At 70.0% G+C, this 5000-nt stretch overlaps 1 non-coding gene across 1 annotated transcript; it reads right to left on the bottom strand.

The window, feature by feature from the left end:
• Positions 1-1035: 1035 nt before the first annotated feature.
• LOC135978543 (5S ribosomal RNA) lies at positions 1036-1154 on the bottom strand. Its single transcript, XR_010595947.1, has one exon. It is a non-coding gene; the product is annotated as a 5S ribosomal RNA (ribosomal RNA).
• Between the last annotated feature and the right edge of the window lie 3846 nt (positions 1155-5000).

Raw genomic sequence — 5000 nt, 5'->3', positions numbered from 1 at the left:
TGCAGGCCGGGCCTCTCCCGGGGGATTCGGGGGGGCGGTCCTGCGGGCCGGGCGCAGGGGGCTCGGGCGAGCCCGGGCCGGTCCGCCCCGGGGCCGGGGTCTCCGCCTGCGGCTCAGGGGGGCGCGGGTCGTCGGGGGAGGAAGCCCGGGGGAGCTGCACACCGGCCCGCCAGGCCAGGCCTGGCCTGGATGGCCGCGGGGGGATTCGGGGCGGTCCCGCGGGCCGGGGGCCGGGCGCAGGGGAGGCGGGGGGTCCGAGCGAGTCCGTCCCGGGCCCGGGGCCTCCCCCTGCGGCTTTGGGGTCCGTGGGTCCCCGCTGGCGGAAGCCACTGGGAGCTGGACACCCGCCGTCCGTCCCGCCTGGCCAGGCCTGGCCTGGGTGGCCGCGGGGGGATTCGGGGCGGTCCCGCGGGCCGGCGGCCGGGCGCAGGGGAGGCGGGGGGTCCGAGCGAGTCGGTCCCGGGCCTGGGGTCTCCCCCTGCGGCTTTGGGGTCCGTGGGTCCCCGCTGGAGGAAGCCGCTGGGCGCTGGACACCCGCCGTCCGTCCCGCCTGGCCAGGCCTGGCCTGGGTGGCCGCGGGGGGATTCGGGGCGGTCCCGCGGGCCGGCGGCCGGGCGCAGGGGGTCCGAGCGAGTCCGTCCCAGGCCCGGGGCCTCCCCCTGCGGCTTTGGGGTCCGTGGGTCCCCGCTGGAGGAAGCCGCTGGGCGCTGGACACCCGCCGTCCGTCCCGCCTGGCCAGGCCTGGCCTGGGTGGCCGCGGGGGGGGATTCGGGGCGGACCTGCGGGCCGGCGGCCGGGAGGGTCCGGGCCAGTCCGCCCCATGCCCGGCGTCTCCCCCAGCGGCTTCGGTGGCCCCGGGGGGGGTCCTCCGCGGAGGAAGCCGGGTGGGTGGGGAGCCGGACCCCAGGCGCCCAGACCCGTGACCTGCGGCCGCGACCTCCGACTCGGCAGGAGCGACGAGGGGCTTTCCGGCCCGTCCCCCCCTCTCCTTCCCCCCCAGAAAAGGAGAGAGAGCTGACTCGGACCGGGAAAAGCTGCCTACGGCACCTGGGATTCCCAGGCGGTCACCCATCCAAGTACTAGCCAGGCCCGGGACGGTTTACCTTCCGAGATCGGACGGGATCGGGGGCGTTCGGTCCGGTATGGCCGTAGGCACCCGGCCCCGCGCCTCCTCGCCCGCTTTCCCCTGCCGACGCCCGGGCCTGCCGCACGGTGAGCCCCGGTCGGACTGCCCCCCCCCCTGCGGCAGGGCCCCCGTCTCTCGCGGGCCCGGTCCTTTTTTCCTTTTCGAGCTCCGGGGCCCGGGCTGGCCGCCAGAGCCCCTCCGCCCGCCCTCCCCGGCGTCGGGGAAAATACTGTCCCGGACTTCCAGTGCGCCCGATCCTGTCAGCCGGGGGGTGGGGAGGGGCAGTCCCTCGCTGCGGCCGGGGAGGGTGAGCCCAGGGCGGCTTGCCTGCCGTGCGAGGCCCCTCTCGGCCACCAGGTCAACCCCGAGTCGAAAGGGCTGAAAAATTTTCAGAGTCCCCTCCCGGGCACCAGGTCAACCCGTGGAATCGGACGGGTTCACCTGCTGGCCGGTTCGCTTCCCGGCCACCAGGTCAACCCCTAGGTTGCCGACCGGCCTACCCAGTGGCCGGTTTGCTTTCCGGCCACCAGGTCAACCCCTAGGGGTTTTAACGGGGGCACGCCCGGTGGCCTCTTTCCCGTCCGGTCACCAGGTCAACCCGGATCTCCCTCCTTCCCTGGGCGTCCCCTCCTCGGAGGCGTCAGGTTCCATTTCCCCCCCCCCCCAGACTTCCAGGGGCCCGATCCAGTCGGCCGGGAGGCAGTCCCTCGCTGCGGCCGGGGAGGGTGAGCCCAGGGCGGCCTGGTCCATGTCTCTAGTGGGCCCGATCCTTTTTTTTTTTTTCGAGCTCCGGGGCCAGGCCCGCCCGGGCAGCCCTCCTCGGAGGCGTGGGGCGATTCCCCCCCCCCCCAGACTTCCAGGGGCCCGATCCTGTCGGCCGGGAGGCAGTCCCTCGCTGCGGCCGGGGAGGGTCAGCCCAGGGCGGCTTGCCTGCCGTGCGAGTCCCCTCTCGGCCACCAGGTCAACCGCGAGTCGAAAGGGCTGAAAAATTTTCAGAGTCCCCTCCCGGGCACCAGGTCAACCCGTGGAATCGAACGGGTTCACCTGCTGGCCGGTTCGCTTCCCGGCCACCAGGTCAACCCGTGGAATCGGACGGGTTCACCGGCTGGCCGGTTCGCTTTCCGGCCACCAGGTCAACCCCTAGGTTTTAAGGGGGGGACGCCCGGTGGCCTCTTTCCCGTCCGGTCACCAGGTCAACCCGGATCTCCCTCCTTCCCTGGGCGCCCCCTCCTCGGAGGCGTCAGGTTCCATTCTTTTTTCCAGACTTCCAGGGGCCCGATCCAGTCGGCCGGGTGGCAGTCCCTCGCTGCGGCCGGGGAGGGTGAGCCCAGGGCGGCTTGCCTGCCGTGCGAGTCCCCTCTCGGCCACCAGGTCAACCCCGAGTCGAAAGGGCTGAAAAATTTTCAGAGTCCCCTCCCGGGCACCAGGTCAACCCGTGGAATCGAACGGGTTCACCTGCTGGCCGGTTCGCTTCCCGGCCACCAGGTCAACCCGTGGAATCGGACGGGTTCACCGGCTGGCCGGTTCGCTTTCCGGCCACCAGGTCAACCCCTAGGTTTTAAGGGGGGGGGGACGCCCGGTGGCCTCTTTCCCGTCCGGTCAGCAGGTCAACCCGGATCTCCCTCCTTCCCTGGGTGCCCCCTCCTCGGAGGCGTCAGGTTCCATTCTTTTTTCCAGACTTCCAGGGGCCCGATCCAGTCGGCCGGGTGGCAGTCCCTCGCTGCGGCCGGGGAGGGTGAGCCCAGGGCGGCTTGCCTGCCGTGCGAGTCCCCTCTCGGCCACCAGGTCAACCCCGAGTCGAAAGGGCTGAAAAATTTTCAGAGTCCCCTCCCGGGCACCAGGTCAACCCGTGGAATCGAACGGGTTCACCTGCTGGCCGGTTCGCTTCCCGGGCACCAGGTCAACCCGTGGAATCGAACGGGTTCACCTGCTGGCCGGTTCGCTTCCCGGGCACCAGGTCAACCCGTGGAATCGAACGGGTTCACCTGCTGGCCGGTTCGCTTCCCGGGCACCAGGTCAACCCGTGGAATCGAACGGGTTCACCTGCTGGCCGGTTCGCTTTCCGGCCACCAGGTCAACCCCTAGGTTTTAAGGGGGGGGGGACGCCCGGTGGCCTCTTTCCCGTCCGGTCAGCAGGTCAACCCGGATCTCCCTCCTTCCCTGGGCGCCCCCTCCTCGGAGGCGTCAGGTTCCATTCTTTTTTCCAGACTTCCAGGGGCCCGATCCAGTCGACCGGGAGGCAGTCCCTCGCTGCGGCCGGGGAGGGTGAGCCCAGGGCGGCTTGCCTGCCGTGCGAGTCCCCTCTCGGCCACCAGGTCAACCCCGAGTCGAAAGGGCTGAAAAATTTTCAGAGTCCCCTCCCGGGCACCAGGTCAACCCGTGGAATCGAACGGGTTCACCTGCTGGCCGGTTCGCTTCCCGGGCACCAGGTCAACCCGTGGAATCGAACGGGTTCACCTGCTGGCCGGTTCGCTTCCCGGGCACCAGGTCAACCCGTGGAATCGAACGGGTTCACCTGCTGGCCGGTTCGCTTTCCGGCCACCAGGTCAACCCCTAGGTTTTAAGGGGGGGGACGCCCGGTGGCCTCTTTCCCGTCCGGTCAGCAGGTCAACCCGGATCTCCCTCCTTCCCTGGGCGCCCCCTCCTCGGAGGCGTCAGGTTCCATTCTTTTTTCCAGACTTCCAGGGGCCCGATCCAGTCGGCCGGGTGGCAGTCCCTCGCTGCGGCCGGGGAGGGTGAGCCCAGGGCGGCTTGCCTGCCGTGCGAGTCCCCTCTCGGCCACCAGGTCAACCCCGAGTCGAAAGGGCTGAAAAATTTTCAGAGTCCCCTCCCGGGCACCAGGTCAACCCGTGGAATCGAACGGGTTCACCTGCTGGCCGGTTCGCTTCCCGGGCACCAGGTCAACCCGTGGAATCGAACGGGTTCACCTGCTGGCCGGTTCGCTTCCCGGGCACCAGGTCAACCCGTGGAATCGAACGGGTTCACCTGCTGGCCGGTTCGCTTCCCGGGCACCAGGTCAACCCGTGGAATCGAAAGGGTTCACCTGCTGGCCGGTTCGCTTTCCGGCCACCAGGTCAACCCCTAGGTTTTAAGGGGGGGGACGCCCGGTGGCCTCTTTCCCGTCCGGTCAGCAGGTCAACCCGGATCTCCCTCCTTCCCTGGGCGCCCCCTCCTCGGAGGCGTCAGGTTCCATTCTTCTTTTTCCAGACTTCCAGGGGCCCGATCCAGTCGACCGGGAGGCAGTCCCTCGCTGCGGCCGGGGAAGGTGAGCCCAGGGCGGCCTGGTCCATGTCTCTAGTGGGCCCGATCCTTTTTTTTTTTCCGAGCTCCGGGGCCAGGCCCGCCCGGGCAGCCCTCCTCGGGGGCGTGGGGCGATTTCCCCCCCCCCCACCCCCAGACTTCCAGGGGCCCGATCCTGTCGGCCGGGAGGCAGTCCCTCGCTGCGGCCGGGGAGGGTCAGCCCAGGGCGGCCTGCTTGGCGGCCGGGTCCATGTCTCTAGTGGGCCCGATCCTTTTTTTCCCTTTTCCGGCTCCGGGGCCCGGGGTGCCCGGGTAGCCCTCCGCGGTGGCGTCGGCCAATTTTTTTTAAAATCAGACTTCCGTGGGCCCGATCCTGACGGCCGGGAGGCAGTCCCTCGCCGCGTCCGGGGACGGCGAGACGCTCGGCCACCGGGTCAACCCGGAGGAAGCGGGCTGGGGGAAGAAAAAAAAAAAAAAAGTTTTCCAAGTCCGAAAAATTTTCAAAGTCCCCTCTCGGCCACCAGGTCAACCCCTTTGGAGCGAATGGGTTGACCTGACGGCCGGTCGTCTCGCGGATGTCCGGAAGGGGTCGCCCCACGCCGTCTCGGCCGACCGAGGGAACCACGAGGTGGCG

This window comes from Chrysemys picta, unplaced genomic scaffold (genome assembly GCF_011386835.1).
Source record: "Chrysemys picta bellii isolate R12L10 unplaced genomic scaffold, ASM1138683v2 scaf301, whole genome shotgun sequence".
Lineage (NCBI taxonomy): Eukaryota > Metazoa > Chordata > Testudines > Emydidae > Chrysemys > Chrysemys picta.
Note: the sequence above shows the minus strand (reverse complement) of the source record. Positions and strands in the feature narration are given on the sequence as shown.